The sequence below is a fragment of the Nipponia nippon genome, unplaced genomic scaffold (genome assembly GCF_047370975.1).
Source record: "Nipponia nippon isolate SJK-2023a ecotype South Korea unplaced genomic scaffold, ASM4737097v1 scaffold_1, whole genome shotgun sequence".
Classification (NCBI taxonomy): domain Eukaryota; kingdom Metazoa; phylum Chordata; class Aves; order Pelecaniformes; family Threskiornithidae; genus Nipponia; species Nipponia nippon.
In genome coordinates, this window is record NW_028262290.1 from 83,927,655 (window position 1) to 83,947,149 (window position 19,495).

The following is a 19,495-nucleotide window of genomic DNA, read 5'->3' on the forward strand; positions in this document are numbered from 1 at the left end:
TCCATTATTCTAGAAATATGAGTGTATATGATTTTTAATTTGAAGTTAAATATATCATGAAAACCTTACTAATGGTCTTAAGATAAATTCAGGTTTTATACAGCTGACAATTTTCATGTACTAGCTTGTATTACGGGTTAAATAATGAAATGTGTTAAATACACTAATCCCACTGAATTGCCATAGACTTTGTATATGCAACTTTATTGCATTCTTATGAAAATATTAGCTTCCATTCCTGTCCAAGAAACTTCCCAGGAACAGGTAAACAGGTAGATAAGCTGACATTTAAGGTTCAAGCCATAACACCAGCAAATCCTCAGAAACAGAAGGGGAAGGAGAAACAAGGTTAATCAGTAGGATCACGTCTTAGGTTCTGATTGTGCAAACAAAAAAAGACTTACTTAACTTTAGGCCTATTAATGAAAAGCTCCTTCACATTAATGAGATTGTCTGCTTAAAACTAACCTTAAAACTGACCCTTTTAAAGATCGGGTCATTGGTGTTTAATGGAGGAGCTGGAAGAACAGCTTCTGTAGGCAAATAACTTTATATACTTAAACGCACCAGGAAAATTTACGAATGCAGCATTCAGTTTCAAAATGTGTTTGTCTTTCATTAACACATTAATAATAGTCTAATGGCACGTGAAACATTGTAAGACTGTTTTCATATTGTTCATAAATAAGAGGCATGGTATGTGACACTAGGCTTTCTAGTGTGGGTTGAAGGTCTTCAAGAAACCATTCACAGTATGCTTAACAGAAAAAAAAAATAAATGGATTCTTTGCACCCAGAGGGTGACTCAGACTGTAACTTACAAGTTCTCTGGAGCTTAGCTTTGTTTCTGTAAGTGGGCAGGATGAGAGTTTTGCACCCATCCAGCATCATTAAAAGAGCACCACGGTCAGGACCGAACAGCCAGAAAAATTACACTCTCACTTTAAGAGGGAAAGCGTTTCACAGTTTCTGAGCAAAAACTCATACCTCAGTCTCATTTTTAGTCTTATTTGACAGTGCTTACAACTACACTGTTCCCAGAGCACCCTGTTCAAGCAAGTCGTGAAAAGTGGCAGACTGAGGTCCTTAAATGCAATATGTAGACTATCTGTGGACAAGTTGTAATAAGTTATATCCTATTTATGAAAGTAGTCATTCAACGGAGTTAGTAGAGAGAGCATAATTAATGAGTCATAGAACAATGAAAAAGAAATTTAAAAGTGTAACAGCTTCCAGATTTTTTTATGAGGCCTGGAATATCTGCTATGAAAACAGTCAAGAGAAATAACAACTCAGAATTGTGTATCTATAATTTCATCTCTAACCAGCCAATCAAAGTGAGGTTCAAGCTTTTCACTGGTGGTTATTCTCTCGCATTTCAGTGTTTCGTGTTTTCTCACTGGCTATCTGCTACTTTTGATGAAAGTAAACTGGTATTTCATTGATATGAAGACATAGATTTCAGCCATATTCTACCATAGATCTACTATTACTAGAGAGGGATTGGGCTGTTGAGGCTACTAGCAAACCCTCATCATCCTTATGAGATTTAAAAGAAGTAAGCAGTTATCAAAGCAAACTGCCACAAGCTTCACAACAAAACAGCCGTATCAAGAAAATAAATTACCCACAGTGATTAGAAAAGCTTAAAAAGCTAATAAAAGATCATGATCCTGATCTGATGCAGATATAATAGCATTAAGGAAGCTTCAGGCCTATTCCTTCTTGATAGAGAAATTGTTTGCACAGGAGGCTAAAGCAACTTAGCAACCAGGAGAGTAAAGGGCTGCTCCAACAGGTCTGTCACAAGCATTCTTTAATCCCCAGGTAATGGTTGATGGAATAAGAGCTGGTATAGCAATGATGCTCCATCCCAAACCCCATCCTAGACTGAAGAAACAGCAGTGAAATGTTTTGTTTGTTTGTTTGTTTGTTTGTTTGTTTTCTGAGGGGACCTCTCTCTTAAAGGGGCAGAACAAAGCTGGGTTTTTTTTCATGATTATGAAGTCACCTCCTACACATCATCACACAGCTTGCTGTAATTTTAAAACTTGAATATTAGTTTTCTTTCTAAAACTCTGAATTGTGAGGTGCTGACATTGCTGGAATTATACATGTCTCGAGACTGAAAAGAGTCTGTAAAAGATACTTATGAGATTCAAGCAATGCCGACTGGTGTTTAGTGCTTGTGCATGCCCCTTGCATGAAGATGAAGGGCTCTTACATGATTATTGTAATAATGCAGATTTCTGATGCGTGAAAAGGTAAGCAGACACATAAAAAGATGCATATACGCACACAGAGGTAAGTATCCAGTAAAGAATGTCACATTCAGTGCTTAATCCAAAGGTAATGAAAATAAGTAAGATTCTTGTAGAATTAACACAGTTCTGAATCAACACTGATGACTTAATAGAGTAATAATATTTTATGGTATTTTTCCTAAATAACAGAGAGTAAAAAATGACACTCATCTGTTCTGCTTTTCCAAAGAGTTAAATACTCTTTTTTCCCCTCTAGAGAGCCTTCTAATGTAAGGCATGAAGTTTAGAAAATAGTAAATTCTAAGTTTTATAGCATTACATTAACTTTTGTAACAATTTACCTAATACTCTCTACAACATGTTATGAAAACAGATATTCTTCACATCAGTTAATTAAATCAATAGAGAGGAAATAATAAAAAGGAGTTCAATATTAGATTACACTATAAACATTACTCTTGGAAAACACTAGGGAAAGGATTTAAAGGAGAATTATTCATTAAACTGCAGTGTTACCTTCTACAAGTGTTTTCATAATTAATTGTGTTGGCCAGTTTGGAATCCAAGCTTTAAACTAATAAAAAGTGTGTCACTTGGTTATTTTTTAGATCTTATCTTTCAAAACCTGAATTGATATTTACTTTAAAAACATACAAGAAACAGTTGAATTGAATAAGTTGTATCTAATAAAAAAGAAAAAGAAAAAAAAGAGGAAAAATGTAAACAGGAACCCCAAATGCTTCTAACATAGCTGCTTCCTTGATGCTTACATTTGCAGTTCTTCTGTCTGTAAACGGGGAATATATATCAGAGCGGTTACTTTTTGTAAACAGTAGCTCTCCAGCTCGGACAGCAAAGGACTCAGCTTGGGCTGCACAACATGACCAGGCATCTGGATAAAGATGCAAATGGCTGCCTGCACTGTCCTCAGACACTACGTGTACACTGATACACATGTAAGCTAATTTTCTTAGAGCTCATTTAAGTGTATCTGCAGTATACCGGAGACATTGCCAGTCAGTGACCTCTACTTCCGTAAAAAAGGTCAAGAACAGACCAACGCGTTACTAAGTGACAGAGTTCAACCCTATTTATTTCAGCATGTGTTGGAACAAATGTCTGAGAAGTCTGGCCTGCTATGAGGATACAAGAGTTTTAAGGCATGAACAAGGGCATTTGCTACATAATTTTCCTATTTAAAACTCAATTATTAAAGGATAAATATATACTATATATACATTATAAGATAAACTTAAGATATCTTGGATAGTGACTCATTCAAATATGCAATTACCATATCCTACCAAAAGCAGCAATTAATTTACTTTAGCTAATAGATAGAAACAGATGCAAAGCACTGATCCATCTCAGTAACAGTAGGTCCCTAACACTGTCTAGCCATACTTCCTTCTAGCATACATCCGGTTCAGTTTTGCCATGCCCTTTAGGTCTTTTGCATTACACACGTGAGAGAAAACTAATCCATTTCTGCCAATAAGTAAATTTTGCCAGAAACAATTATATAGCTAAACAGAAAAATCTTGTGGGTTTTTTTTTCCCCTTTCATCCTTTACCCTTCACTATTTTTATTATGTGGACTGTAACTAATCAAAATCCTATCATTTTTATGTAATTAGGTTATATACAAACACTATCTTATTCTAAACACATTCTAAATACAGGGAAATCTCTCTATTTCTGCATTTCTAAAATCCACTTTCTGCTGGATATTTATCTTCCACTGATAGCAAAGATAAAAATCACTTCTTCATAACCAAGGTCAGATCCAATAATTTAGAATAAGGAAGTCATAGACAGATGGAGCTCCATCTCATCTACTACAGCTGCTTTGGTAATAGCATTATGAAGGTAACACATCAGAGACCACACTTTTTTCTTATTTATTTTTTACTGCACTTTCACCAGGGAGTGAGGAAATGGGACTCCAGGGGAGCTGACTACACATGCTAGTAGTAAGACACAGCCCACAAGGCATCAATCCTTTGATATGTACCGAAAAAAATAACTGAAAGCAAACTATTTATGAGACAGTCGTACTTCTATTTTGACACTCAACCATAAAATCCAATGCGTCAAAAATGTACATGCCAGAATATCATCAACCACCAGAATAACATCAACACACAATAACAACAGCTCATCTTCATTTATCACTAGTTCTTAAATAAACACAGTGGCAGTTATGTACTAGTGGTGTCAATACACTCCCACTCTGCACAACTACAGATCATCAGAACAAGTGTTCATCACTGATTTAACACCCTCAGAAACCACGAACCTTCTTATATGCATAGACAAGGCCCTGGACAGCTAATGTCAAAGTAATCTTTCTTTATCCCTGACACAAGCTCACTCAAATATGTTGTGGTTCTGTCCTGAAAAAGAATCTTTCTGGAAATACAGGAGAAATCATCCTACAGACTCACAACACAGGTACTTCCTCCCATCTCTTCCATTAAAATCTTTAACTGGAGAATAATTACTGCCAAATGTGTAGAAAAATCTTTAGGTAGCAACTCTTCTGATCCTGCTGGACTAGGCAGGATTTGTACCAGTAACCTAAGATCAGAATCTCTTTTCTGACAATAAGGTCATCAGCTATCTTATTGCCCCCAAAATTCAGGCAAAGAGTTTAGAAGTCTTATCATCTGCATCGTTCTTTCTAATATTTTATTGAAAGTTTTTATTTTAACTTCTATCATGCTTACAATTCAATGACTGCTGTCTACCACAGAGCCTTGGCATTGATTTCTAATACAGTAATGCAACTATGTCCCCATGGCAACTTGTTTTCAGATAACTTCTCAAGCTATACATCTACCAACCACAGGACATGGCCTATATTATTACAGTCATTCCAAAAATATGTAATATTTATTTAAAACCCCCCTAATCTTCCATTATCAGCCTACAACCCTTATAGGTGGTGTAATTTATCAATTCTGTCACTTTCTCAGTTCCTTCCTTGCTTTCTAGCAAACCAGTATTCATTATTCAGCAGTTGAAGTCAGCTTCCACCCAAAGCCCACGGAGACGGCAGGAGGAGGTGTGCAGTCCCTCAGAGACAGAGGTATTGAATCTAAATTTCATGGCTGGAGAAAGGTTGTGGCTAGGCAAGACAAATTATTTCCTCCAACACTCCAGAGCTATCGAAATATGCAGCCCACTTCCTCTGGTTTTCTTCTCATTCCCTGCCATCTCACTTCAATCTAACCCACTTAATGGACAGAAAACTGTTCAGCTTTTTGGCTGAGTCAGTCTTTCTCTGGTTATTGTGCTGCAATTGACTTCCTAAGGGAATGAATGAGCATCAGACATGGTACCACAAGGGAGAGGGGAACACAGCTGGGAGCTGTGCATCTGGTAGCAATGAGCACGCAGATTGGTTTGTTCAGGTCCTGGTTACATCTGCACAAAAAAATACTCCATGCTCCTTCCAGCTAGTCCTACTCCACTAAAACACAACACTGTTCCTTTGCTTCCCAAGCCTGCTGTTTGTTGCTCTAAAAGGATCAAGAACCTGTGTATTCAAAAGCTGCAGAAAGCAGCTTGTCTCAGAGATCTTACGGCATTCTTCTTCCCTGCACTTGTGTATAAACAAAAGACACTACAATATATTAAAGAAATGTTCATAATTCCTAAGCTAATAAAACTACAACCTAGTTTTATGAACTTCTGCCTCAGCTGCTTTCATATTTTCAATTCTAAGAAAAGCAAAAATTTCATTTCTAAACTAAATCGCTCAAGTAGTGAAGGTTTTAAAGATACGGTATATTAGGTGCAGAGTTTAAATATTTTTCTTGTGTGACTGTTCTGAAACAGCAGCTTAAATGCTTAATACACTTGCAAATATGTCTAAACATTTCTAAGTCCGAGCTTCATACGTTAGTGTTCCAGTTTAGCTTCTCACATCCAAATCTACCCTGCAAAGATTCATTATTCTATATTGCTTTCTGCTGCAGAGATATTTTCTCCTAGGGAGAAATAGAAAGAAGTTAACACCTGCCGTTTGAAAAAGAAATTTTAATCTGACATGATTCGAAAAAGCATTTGAATTAACAGACAAGCATGCTGCAAATAAAGCTGACAGTCATTTATAGCGTAAAACAGAGTGGCATTTTTAGTAGCATGCAAATACAGCTGACAGCCATGTCTTTATTCAATTAGTTCCCAGTTTCCAAGTGCAGAGTTGTGTGCACACATCCAAACTGTGCCCTCTAATTTTAGAGACTTTCTATATTGAATAATTAAAACTACTTAGTATCCGAATCAATTTAACAGAATGTCATTTAATGTACTTCTCAGTTTCGGCTTTCAATAATTTACTCTGTATACCTCAACACTGCTCATGACCTGATCCATAATTACATAAGGAGATCTCTTGGCCTTTCTTAAAAGTATTTCAGTTTCAGAATAGTTAGCCCTACACGTGTGCACATTTTTATATGCTTCTCAGTATTATAAAAGTTTCATACCAACCCATCTGCCTATCCTACTTACTTCTGCGGCTAAAATAGCAGGTAAAACAGGCACTTACTGTTCAGCAGTTACAGGGCACTTCTCCACTCCTTTTCTGAATGACTTGCCAAATCAAACCTACTGCCTTTTTAGCTGCTGGGAAACAAAAACAAAAAACCCCCCCCACGTCAGAATTCAAGGAACTGAGGGAGAGGGTATTTCACTAAAAAAATCTCTTTCAGCCAAAGTAAAAAGCAGTGCAACAGTGGTATTAACACTTAAACTTTTTCTCATAACACCTAATAAGAATCTCTGAACGTGAAATCTCTTCACAAGAATACTGTGGTGGGACACAGTTAACATCTTTAGACAAGAAGAAAGAAAAAAATCACCAGAAGCAATGATATTAAAAATATATAAATAAATATAAGAAAACCAAATCCATCACCTTCGCATTAGCTCAATCTTTTTACCATACTGTGAACCATGAATGTTTCAACAGTGAAATAATTTTTTCTAATGCCTTCTCCATCGGTCTACTGTATTAAAGGATTGGGCAGGGTTTGTGCCTACCACCATATTAGTATCACATTCTCTTTTTTTTTTTTTTTTTTTGATTTGCAAGTCCAAATATGTTGCCTCCTCAAAATGCAATTAAACTTCTTTGAAAAAGCTTCTTTTTTTTTTTTTAATACAAAAGCTGCAAATTTCCACTGGAGAAAATGCAATTGGAAAAAAGGCAGCTGTAAGAAACTTATATTTTCTGAAGTACATGATAGCTGTTGATTACTTAACATTCCCCAAATGTATCAGTATCAGCAAGCAATGTGGTGCTAACACTGGGCATTCAACAGAGTTATTAATAATTGCAATTCTAGCACAAATCAAATGTACTGGAATTATTCCTATAAAACTAGCATTATGAAGCATCTACAATTTACAGTAAGACTCATTTACAAGACACCAGATAGCATCTTAGAAAATTAAAGTTTAAACAGTCATTTCAGACCTAACGTATGTTAGATATGTCACCACATTAAGCACAGTTCTGTTTCGCAAAGTATGTAAAACTCATCACAACTAAAATGTGAAATAAGAACAGTTTGTTTTCTAAAAGGAAAGTCAATGGGATTCTCATACCTCTTGTAAACACCAGAGACAGCTTTTAAATGACCACCGCCAGTTACAAAATTTCTGTCTATTTGTAGCAGTGGGTGGTGGTGCTGAGAGACTATATGAAGAGCGCTGTTGCACTACACACACCCACTCCTCACACACTGCTAGGAGACAGTCCCTGTACTGCATAGGTAAAAATGCATTAAAAATGTATTTTTGAAGAGAAACGTTCTCTGAATGAAAACAGCCGTTATCTCCACCTTAAAAATAGAAAAATGAGGCATGCCAAATGTCATGGGGTAAAACTTACTTGATGAAACGAGGTCTGAACAACATCTGCCCACTCTACTACTATAGGTACGCACAGGAAAGAAGCACAGATGAAATGCTACCGACTTCACATCCTTGCAACACCTTGGGGGCAGGAGACTAGAAGGCAGTAGCAAGCTGGCTAACAACTGCTTATTGGCTTTAGATGTGGAGAAAGTCAAAGGGACTGGCTGGGGGTGACGGATCGATGAGGCCTCTGCTGACAACCCAGGTGTCAAACCATGAAGGAGGGGGCAGCAGCCTCTCAGCAGGAGGCACCTGGGGGTTAACTGCGGTGGGAGAGCAGGGCTGCCCAACAGGCCTGGCGCACCGTCACTGCCAGCACCAAATGGCGTCTCCCCCCAGCCTGCGCTGCGGACTGTGACCATGAGCAGGGGTGCCGTGGCTTCGGCGGGTGTGAACATGCAGGCTGTACCGAAAATGCAAGTGTATCATACCCCACCACCCACACCCTGCCCCAGGCAATACCCAGCCAACACAGAAATGAAAACCCATGTCAGTGAGCAGAGTGGTTCTCTTCTTGCGGCTGCCTCACCTCACATTCCCCACGACACCAACCGACCTGCACAAGTACCGTGAGACAGATGTAGCAGCACGTGAAATGGTTTTTTCTAATATTCAGTGCATTCCGAGTACCTTAGCCACCAACTTCCTTCACAAAGGTTCTTCTTTGTTTTCACAGAAAAGAAATCCTTAGTATTATTTTTAAACTTACCAATGTTACAATTAAATTTTTATCAGATGAATATGTTTTAATTTATTTTTCTCGGGGAGTAATATTTTTTAAAATTTGTGTTATTATCATTTATATTCTTGCACTGCAGGAAACCTCCAGTTAGATATAAGAGATCCTGTAACAAAAAATAATGTTTCTTTTCTGAAGACACAGTACTATATCAAATGCTTAATTAATCTCCCTTCCTCACCTATGTCAAATTAATTTAATCTTTCTCATCTCCAGAATGACACCTGCCAGTGCAGCTGCTCTGCTAGGCATTTCTGTGCGTGCTCAAGTTCTGCAGAATGAAAACGTAGTAGGAATCAGGAGACAATATTGCAGGGGCACAAACCAGGACAGCGGCGTGGTGGTTCCACTGCTCTGTTTCCCAGGCCTAATCCATGAAAAATAAAATATTATCACTACAAACTTCACAGAAAAGACCTGGGAAGAAAGGTCAAGGAATAGAAAGGGCACAACACTTTTCTATCCTCTTTTTTACAACAGATGGAGAGATAAAGGAGATTGCAAACCGCCAACAGAAAAGCAGAAGAGGCAAAGCAAGGCCATGGGGCTACCAACTGGTTTTGCCATTAGATCACAGGGAACAGCACAATTGAAAGCTGCTATGAGAGCCCTTTCTTCCACAAAAACATCAAGCAGTACCTGCCTGAATGGCTGCCTGTCTCAAGTTCTTCTCTTGCTCACTTTCCCCTGCTGGTTCAATCCAAATGATTTCATGTCAACTCTTAAATACAGGATGTATTTATATTTTTTTATGGGAAAAGTACAGTATGGAAATATGCAAGGTGAGGTAAAAAGGCTGCAGCAAGTTAAACTTATATATTAAGCACTATTCACTGAAAAATATTTTTAAAATGTTAATAATGAATTTTGAAGAATACTTGAATGATTACATATGAAGCTGGAGACAATACTCAGAACTGATTACTCTGCAAAACAGGATAATAAAGAGAAAAAAATCTCAGCAATAAAATTAGAAACTTATAGTTTGAAGTACCATGCTGTTAGCATCCTGTGCCCTACAGTCCCAGTGCTTTTTGCAGTGTTCTGACTGATAAGTGCATTAATTAGAAAAGAGAAATTCCAACCCCCTTTTTCTAGAGAGAAAGAATGTCAAAACTCCATATTTTATTTACTAGACAATTCAAAGCTAACCAGCTTTTACTTTCTATATAAAAAACCATAAATTTCTCCTGCAGCTTTTGATTTCCCCCACCCCTTTGTGAAGGGTTACAATGGAATGTCTTTTGGAGAGGAAAAAGTTGTTGCTTCTTATTTAGTTCTCCTTTGCATCCCACAAAACCAACTGCACCAGTGAATTTTCATCTAAAGATGAATAGAAAAGAGAAATGAGTATATTTGCCAATACTTAATAAAACAAAAATTTTAAATAACTTTTAATAAATAAGAAATTATTTTTCTCTTTCTGGATTTCAATATAATCACCAGACAAAAACCATAGTCATGTATACAAATCAGGCACTGTTTTCAAAACAGTAAGAACCAGTTCATTGACACTGTTCTTATTTTTAGTTCTGTTATTTCTCCTTGAAATTATAGGTGGGATCAATATTATACAGACCTATTTCTTACTTGTATCCCAATAAGATTCTGGAGGAACTAGAACACAACTGATGTATTGGTATGCAAATTTTGCAGTAAAGGTTTCTAAACCTCCCAAAACCTATAGTTTGAAGCAACGCTGTTATAGCAAGCAAAGCAGTGAACTTGCTCATACTTACATATTTACCAAACCGAGTTTGAAATATATTGAATAAAAATCTTTCTACAGAAAAATGACGGGCTGCAAGAAGTATTGGTGACTGTTCAGTTTGATCACTGTGGGAGCAACTGCTTAGCGTACAGAAACAGCTAAGGCACTGCTCAGGGAATGAAGAAAATGAGTTATCAAGGAGATCAGTAGCACCTGGAGCAGTAAGACGTTAGGTCAGCTCAATGGATTTAGGAGCTCAAGACAAATTGGCTGAATACTAAACTGTAGAAGAACAATCTGAATAGGGTCTTTTCAGCATTTGGTATTTTCTGCTTGGTTTTTACCACTAAATGATGAAAACAGTCAGCTAAACAATCTACCTAATAGTACCAGGCTCTTAACACTCAATCTGCAATGTCTGGACCTCAACCACCTACATGTCTGCTACCTTCTATATTCCAAATAGTGTTATGCACCTTTTGCATTAAAAGGGCCTGAATGAATATTTTTAAACAATTTTTAAACTAAGTAATGTGCTCTTCCTTCAGCAGTTCAGTACAACATACCATAAGGTATATTTGGAAATTTATTTTTTAACAACTGATCTAAAATTTGAAAAAAAAAATTAAAAATAGAAAGAATGTATTTACTTTCTTGAGCTCTGGATTGCTACAGATGTCTTTAATAATGTTACAACTTTGGGTAATTCTTAATGACAAATATAGTTAGTATGAACTAACCATCTGCTTAGTATCCTTATTAATATTTTCTTAATTGTTCTGTAGAAAAATAAAGTGTAGCATCACAAATCCAATTACAATACACATAATGATAATCTCTGCTAACAGAATGACCCTAGATGATCCTCTGGAAATCTAAAATATTTATAAAATGTGGGCACAGTAAAAAAGAATACATTTCAATGAATAGAAGTATTTTCTGTACTTGCTAAGGGAAGACTACTTATATATTCATCAGTCCTGACAGTGACTGACAGAGGAAAGCTCTAGGAAACGACTTCTGGGAATCAAATTAAAGTGCTGAAATGCTGGTTCTGAAATGGTTATTTAAATTATTTCTAATGTTACCTCTGCCACAGTAGTTATTATTATCAGGGAGGAACAATCACTGTGTGTGGTTATTCCTTTTACTTGTGGTGGTTATTCCTTTCACTTGTTGTGGTTATTCCTTTCACTTGTGATTAAAGAAAAAAAAAAAAAGTGTCCTAAACAATTTAGTGCATCTTTTGACCAAGCATTAGACAAAACAGAAAGTGTGTAATCAAAGCCTTTACTTGAACTGTGTGAGGCTTCATCCCTTGTGTGGCTCCAGCAATTGCAGTGGGCTTAGAGCAGGAACAGGCTAAAGCTTGTTGTACAGAGCAGAACATGCAGGGCTACCTTTTGTAAACTGCTACACACTTCTGATCAGAGCAAGCAGGTATGTTTTAACTCATATTCCAACTGTGTCAGCAGAAAAGCTCCTGGCAGATTAAGAAAAGAAGTGAAGTTCAGCACTGCTTTCTATGTCTTCAAGCAAATACAACATACAGATAACAATTTAAAATAATAGGACAGATATTATCAATTAAGTTTGAAGTGAGCAAGGCTGGTTTTTTGCTTTTCTCTAATTCTTGCCTGAGATGCAGCAGAGTAAGATCACTAAGATCATTTGCCATTGCCATTAGCAAAGCTTAAGGTTGGAAACTTTCAGGTCTCTGCTAGGTGCGTGCATTCCCCAGTGTGCTGTTCTTGTTTCTATACTTAGCTGGAATCCCACTGAGCAAATGGATTGCATGTGCAAGAGCAGAACAAAATCAGGCTTTTAGTGTGACAACTTTTCTCCCTACACTGGCTGGGGAGAAAGAAAGAACATTTAAAGTATAGAAGAATAAATATAAATAATTTCAGGGAATCTATTTACTAAGCAAATGTGCAACAGTTTTTAGAAAACCATAACTGAGGTTTACATGTAATCAACATTAACTAAATACTTATGCCACAACATATAATCAGTAAAGTTCAAGAAGTAGGGAAAATAAATTAGCTGGTAAGCCACTTAACTCTCTTTTCAGCAGTGTTTAGTCACCTCGAAAACAGAGCAAACAAAATTAGCTCAATAATGTGAACTAGCTCCCACCTGATATCAGTATTTCTAAACTCTTGGATCCAGGAAAAAAATAGCGGATCCAGGGAAAGTGCCCCATAAACTCCAGGCTGTGTTTGTACTCCACATACAGAAGCTCAGGCAACCTGAAACTCACCGGTACTTTGGTGCCTCCTGCTATGACACTGAGGCATGAACACATGGTGTAGGCAAACTCCCAACTCCAAGTCCACAGGGTATGGAAAAACTCTGATCTACAACACCCTAGCATGAATTCAGGCAAAGGTCTACAAAAAACTGTCTACCGAATGAATCAAGCCAAACGTGTTTCTGATTAAGTGTTTTGACTTGAGGTACTCAATGCCTTATTCACGTCAGTCTTTATTGGAAAGATTGGCCTTCAGGAATCACAGGCCCCTTAGGCCAATGGCAAAGTCTAGAGTAAGGAAGATACCCTTGGTGGAGGAGAATCAGCTTAGGGAACTTTTAAACAATCTGGACATACGTAAGTCCATGAAGCCTGAGAGGAAGCGCCTACGAGTACTGAGGGAGCTGACTGATGTCATTGTGAGGCCACTCAATTACCTTTGAAAGCTTGTGGCAATCAGGAGAGGTTCCTGAAGACTGGAAGAAAGAAAACGTCACTCCTATCTTCAAAAAGGACAAGAAGAAGGATCCAGGAAACTACAGCTTGGTCAACCTCACCTCAATCATTGGGATGGTGGTAGAGCATCTGATCCTGGAAACTATTTCCACGGACATGAAGGACAAGAAAATGATCAGGCGTAGTCAGCATGGATTTATGAAGGGGAAATCATGGTTAACCAACCTGACTGCCTTCAGTAATGAGGTGACTAGCTTGGTGGATGGAGGAGAAGCAGTGGATATTGTTTACCTCCTCTCTAGAGAGGCTTTTGACACTGTTGCCTGTAACATCCTCATAGACAAGCTGATGAAGTATGGGTTAGGTAAGTGCAGTGAGGTGGATTGAAAACTGGCTGAATGGCCAGGCAGAGAGGCTTGTGATAAGCAGTACAAAGTCCAACTCGAGGTCAGTGCTGTACCCCAGGCGTCGATACTGGGGTCAGTACTATTTACATCTTCATTAATGACCTAGAAAATGGGACAGAGTGCACTCTCAGGAAGTCTGCAGATGATATAAAAATGGGGGGTGGGGGGAGCACCTCATGCACCAGCTGGGTGTGCTGTCGCTCAGGGGGACCTCAACAAGCTGGAGAAATGTGCAGAGAGGTATCTCGGGAAGTTTAACAAGAAGCAGCACCAAGTCCTGCATCTGGGGAGGAATATGTCCACACCAATGACAGATCATTCACGGAAATAAATATACAGGGCCTAATTCACTGAGGCAGGTGCAGAGAAGTATGCATTGCAACTAACTCTGCTAGCCAGTCACTTGTATATTCAACTGTTATCTTGCTTGAATTCAAAGACAGACAGATAATCTTCGTTCCTGCTGTTCTTTGGGTTTCTGTCACATATTGAAAGTTTTCAAGTGACCAGAACCCCTCTGGCAATGAATGCTAATGGATATAATGATTCATGTAACCCCATCACTTAGCTTTACCTTTCAAGAGCCAGTGCTGCTCAATTTAGGGACTAAGTGTATGCACTCTCTTGATACAGAAATTGTAAACGAAATGTGCAGCCTACCTCCACAGGGAAAATCTTCTATACAGCTCTGATGATGCAGACCCTTAGTGAAAAATAGACTACATGGCTGAACTGAATGATTTCCCCATATTACAGATGTTAGAGCTTCAAGAAAATCTGTCACCAACAAAGAGATAGGTGAAGACATTTGACACTTAATAGTACAGTTAGGCAGTAATCCAATGAAAATGTTTCCATCTGTCTGTGTAAATTCTTTAAACATCCTAACGCTGTTCAGGCAGAAGTTCCTCAGCAGTAATGCCAATAAAGATACACAAACTGGTAATTTCTTTACCAACTTTTTTACAAATTTTCAAATATCATGAACACTTGCTGCTGATTCCTGTGTTCCTGTTAGTATACTTTTGCATTATGTCTAGGGAGGGGAAAAATGGGTGATCTCAGCATGCTATATATTTGGTCTCAGTCAAATGTTATAAGTTATCATTCAGTTATCCTAGAGAGATCTTTGTATCACATACAATTTTAAAGTACAGGTTGCTATAGAATGTTAACATCTAAGAAAGACCTTATGCAATGAAATGTAAAAGGCCACGAAGGGTGCTTCATAAATTATCTTACAAAAGCTTCTGAGCAAGTGTAATTTGAGGTTTAAGGCAAGCAGAAAGAGTACAACCGTGACTGCCATCTTGACAGCATGGACATAAATTCAACTCAGTGAGGGAGGAACAGATAATTTGACACAAGGCTTGTACAGCAAGGGCAACTGCAGTGTCTTTCATTTCATCTATTTAGCCTAAAAAGTATTTTAAACTGTGTGGTCTATTTTGAATGCTATAGACAAATGCTAGCACTTGAATTTTATCTTAATTTTGTTTTAGTTGAGTTTGATTAGTGACAACTGGATAACAAAGTATTCCTTACCTAAGTGTGTCTAAAATCTATAAACTGGATCCTGGAACAGCCTAACAAGAATCCCAGACCCAAACCTCCTCCAGCCTCTCTGGGGCTACAGTGGAGGACGGACATGGAAAGTTGATACTACAGGGCCAATGGAAGCAGGACCATCTCCTGATGACTGCTGGTGACCTTCAGGGATCTCTGCAACACAGTAAGGTTTTCAGGTACACACTTAAACCTCTAGCTTTATAGGAATATAACCATGATGGATTTCGCACTGAGGTTTGACATTTGGATATTTTATAGTATACAATAGAACGAAACTATACAACTTCACAGTAATTGGACCAAGCACAAACTACTGTTTCTTGAGATTTCTACTGTTATGTGATTCAAGGATGTTTGCCTGTTCCTTTCAGGGTGTAAATATTTTTTCAAAGCTCTAACATGCTGCTCTAGGAGTTATTCAGTGTGCTTTTGCAGCGAGAGTTGCTATCATCAGATCCACGCACTAAACACAAACAACCCTTAGAACCTTTATAAATTTTTGAAGTTTTGTTTCCCATGTATACAAATATTTTGTTTGGTTCTGAACACATCTAAATTGAAAACTCAAAGTGAAAACACAGATCTTCACTTAACACGTTAACTTCAATGTTGTACAAAGATAACTGAATAAGGTTACATCCTGAAACAATCCCAACAGGTAAGTTTATGACTAGCTAGCTAAACTACCCTGCTTTTGCAAGTGAGGGGTGAAAGCGTCCATAGCATTAAAACTTTTAAATATATTTATATATATTCTTGCAATATGAATGCCTACAATACAATAATGTCAGGTGTTAGCAAATACCTATTCTTAACAATATGGGATTTTTTTCTAAGCTGTGATTTTTGTCTTGCCTATAAGTGTATTTGAAGAACGTGATTTATAGCAACAATAATAACTACTTCAGAAAATCCAAATTTAAGTATATCTTTGCTAATCTTCTGTTTGCATGGCAAAAGGATTTTTCTGATGCTGATTCCTACTTAGTCTTTCCAAATAAAACCGATTTATTCCTGTATATAATTTGTGCTAGTGCTAGTGCTGCAGATTGTTAAGCAGATCAAAACATTTTTCCTTTTATATTCCTCAGAAAGCATATGTCATCAATCATTTTGAAATCCTAGTGGGAGAAGAAGAGAATCATCATGTCAGCAAGACTTCTTTAATATATATTCCAAAAAGGTCCGCGGCCAACAAGGTTTAGGGATGTATCGTGCCTTCAGTCACTATTCTGAACAAGGAATGACTCTGCTCACAGTGTCACAGAGACATGCTAGCTCAAAACCACCATCCAAAACCTATTTCCCTCTTTCTCCAGGGTCACCATGTATATGTAAAGAATAGCTAAATCCTTTCCATTCTTCTCCTCCACTCAGCTTCCCAGGTGTACATAAAACCTGAATAAACCCAAAGAATGGCACAAGTGGGGCAGATCTACAAACAAAGTGACAGCCTAGCATTCATGTGAGGTTATGAGAAACTCGCATATACATATAACCTAGGCGCGTGAATTTGCCACTGTTGTTCTGCCCAAAGCTTTAATAAAACATCCAGAAGTGAAGGGTAATCAACATCAGGAAAAGGAGAAGGCTATGTTTTAAAATGTTAAGATGAAAATTAAAATTCCTCTCTTCAAAAATTTCTGAAGATTTAAAGAAAGCAGTTGAAGCTATTTTGACAGAAATGTTTATTTGTTCCCTTCTACTTTTTCCTCTTCTATTGACAAGGATGTGCTAACTGATGTGCCGTTAGTTAATAACTTCCAAGAATATTTTCATGTTCACAAATACACCTGAGGTGCCAAATGCTACCTTTCCAAAAAAAATCTTTGCAAAGGTGTAAGTCTCTACTGCAGACAAAATTATCAGGGAACAGAGTTAAGGATAATGGTTTTAAATAGCTCTCTTATTTTGAAATCAATTTATTCACTTTATGGGGATATTTGCTGAGACATGAAAGACTCTTTTCTTTTAATGGAACATTCAGTGCGATCAGGCAGTTTGGACTTTCCAGTTCTTCTGAAAAATTTGAGATTCTCCTGCACATCAAGAAACATCAAAGCAATTAAACTGGAAGATGGAGGGGAAAAAAAAAAAAGGATACAACGAAAAGCTTTGAATGCTAAAGATGAAGACAGTTTAGATGCAAGAAAACTATCCTATTCATAAATGCAGCTTCTTTCAAAACTCCATCTAATATATCAGTCACTTGCTTGTTGTTTTTTACTGATCACTCCCCAACTGGACAACTAGCTCCAGGACAGTATTTTGTTTTTGTTATAGAGGGAAATTGAGTTGGAAGAATTATATTCTATGGCCTTCTAATTTTAAGCATAAAGTCAGGCAAGTGTGTTTTGCCTTTGGGCTAGTGGAAGATGGCAAGATATTTCCTGAACTTTTAATTTCTAGAAAAACTCATTTTTTGGATTTGGTTTGGTTCTCTCCTGTATATATCCTGTTCATCAATGCAGTGATCATTCAATTTTTCATTAGACTCAGAAAAGTCAATAACTGTAGGTAGACAGTGGATGAACTGGAATTTTCAAGGATGGCGAGGCCACATATTGGAGAAACCTAAACTCCTTGGGAACATTTTGCCAAGGTTTTATTTATGTCAAACTATAGCTTCTCAAGTCTGTATTTTGATAACTAACCCCCTGGTTTGACTTTCAGGTGTTATGCACACAGCAGTTCCCAGTGAAGTATCAGGAGACACTCAAAAATACATAAGGATTTAGCCATATACACTCCTGGTCTTCCCTTAAGAGAACTTTGCTCTCTCATTACAAAATATAAAGTCTTTCTTCTCCCTTCTCCCTCCCATCATTTTGAGTAACATTTGAATAGGGGTGGATAAATTAAAAAAAAAAAAAAAAGTGTGTCTCAGAAATTAGATATACTATCCTGGGATTTGGAAAATTTCTGTTTCCTTCCCACCTCAGTAACAGACTTGTGGTTGCTGTTACACCTGTAATAGCCCTCTCCTACCTCAAAGAGCTATGAGTATGATATCCATAAATGACTGAGAGGTAAGTTGATACTAAAGGGGTACAATCTATATGAATAAGCAAATGAGTACCAACAGAACAGCGCATACCAATTTCAAGTGAAAGTTATAAAAAGGATTCACACCAAAATATGCTTAGAGTTGCTCATATCCAATACTAATCCAAGAATCATTTATAAACAATTTGCAAATATAAAAACACATGGCCTGAATAAGGTATTCATAAGATAACTTGTTTAAATGGCAGATTTGACTAAGCTGTATAGATTACTTTTTTACTTTAACCTCTATTTTCCTCAAAACAAGATCTGCTTTACTTCAAGAAATTCAGAAAAAAGTGAGCAAAGACTTATTAATAGACACAGTCAAAGCTGTCTTTCTAAACTTCTTCCAATCTCAAATGCACAATCATTCTGTTGAGAGAAGTATTTTGTATGAAAATGTTGATCTGATACCTGAAAATGAAATATTATCACTTTTGTCTATACAGCAGGAAAAAAATCTTTTTAAAAAAGGTTCTTCAACTGTCTGAAGTTTTCAAAGAACTGCTTTGTGTAAATTCACAAATTGTATACCTAAAATCTCAAAATTCTTACATTCAAATCTCATATACAAAGACTGCAATGCAGAAAGAAAGGACTGTTCATATCAATTCAGACTTGAAAAATTAGGGGACAAGCTCTGAAATAATTCAAGATCATGTTAATAAAGATTATTTAGATAATCACTGAGTAACATTTCATAAGCTAAAGCTAAAAAAAGTGCTTGCCTGTTTGCTAGAAAAGAACATCTGCAAGGATAGTTAACTGGCAAGGGAAGTTAACTAGGATATTCAACCCAATTAGTTATTAAAGAGATTGAGTTCTCTGAGTGTTGCTTTAATTTTTAATTTTTTCTTGTTATTTTATACTATTGGCCATTTTTTCATCAAACTGTAATTTCCATTCATTGTTCAGTGTTTTCCATGCAGTCCTAAAATGATATGAAAAATAAGGATCAGCTAGGCAAGATGGTTCAGTGACTTGACGTGGTGTTCTTCAATGACTTGTAGTACTCTAATCCCGCTGATGTGAGAATGTAGAAGCTCTCATTTTAGAGTTAGGGAACTGCTGTTTGACAGAACAGAAGAGATTCCTCATATATTCACTGTATTGCCT

General features: G+C 37.1%; 1 protein-coding gene across 9 annotated transcripts in view; it reads right to left on the reverse strand.

Moving 5' to 3' along the window:
- The window catches only part of CDH18 (cadherin 18), a 565,378-nt gene that overhangs the window by 198,977 nt on the left and 346,906 nt on the right, over positions 1 to 19,495 (reverse strand). For 6 of the 9 annotated variants that reach the window (XM_009469019.2, XM_087761135.1, XM_087761143.1 and 3 more), the window contains one exon: positions 6,823 to 6,899. The exons of 1 other annotated variant lie outside the window; for it this stretch is intronic. The gene's annotated coding sequence lies outside the window, so the exon portion shown is untranslated. The remainder of the gene's footprint in view (positions 1 to 6,822; positions 6,900 to 19,495) is intronic. 2 more of the 9 variants (XM_087761183.1, XM_087761192.1) reach the window with 1 other exon arrangement.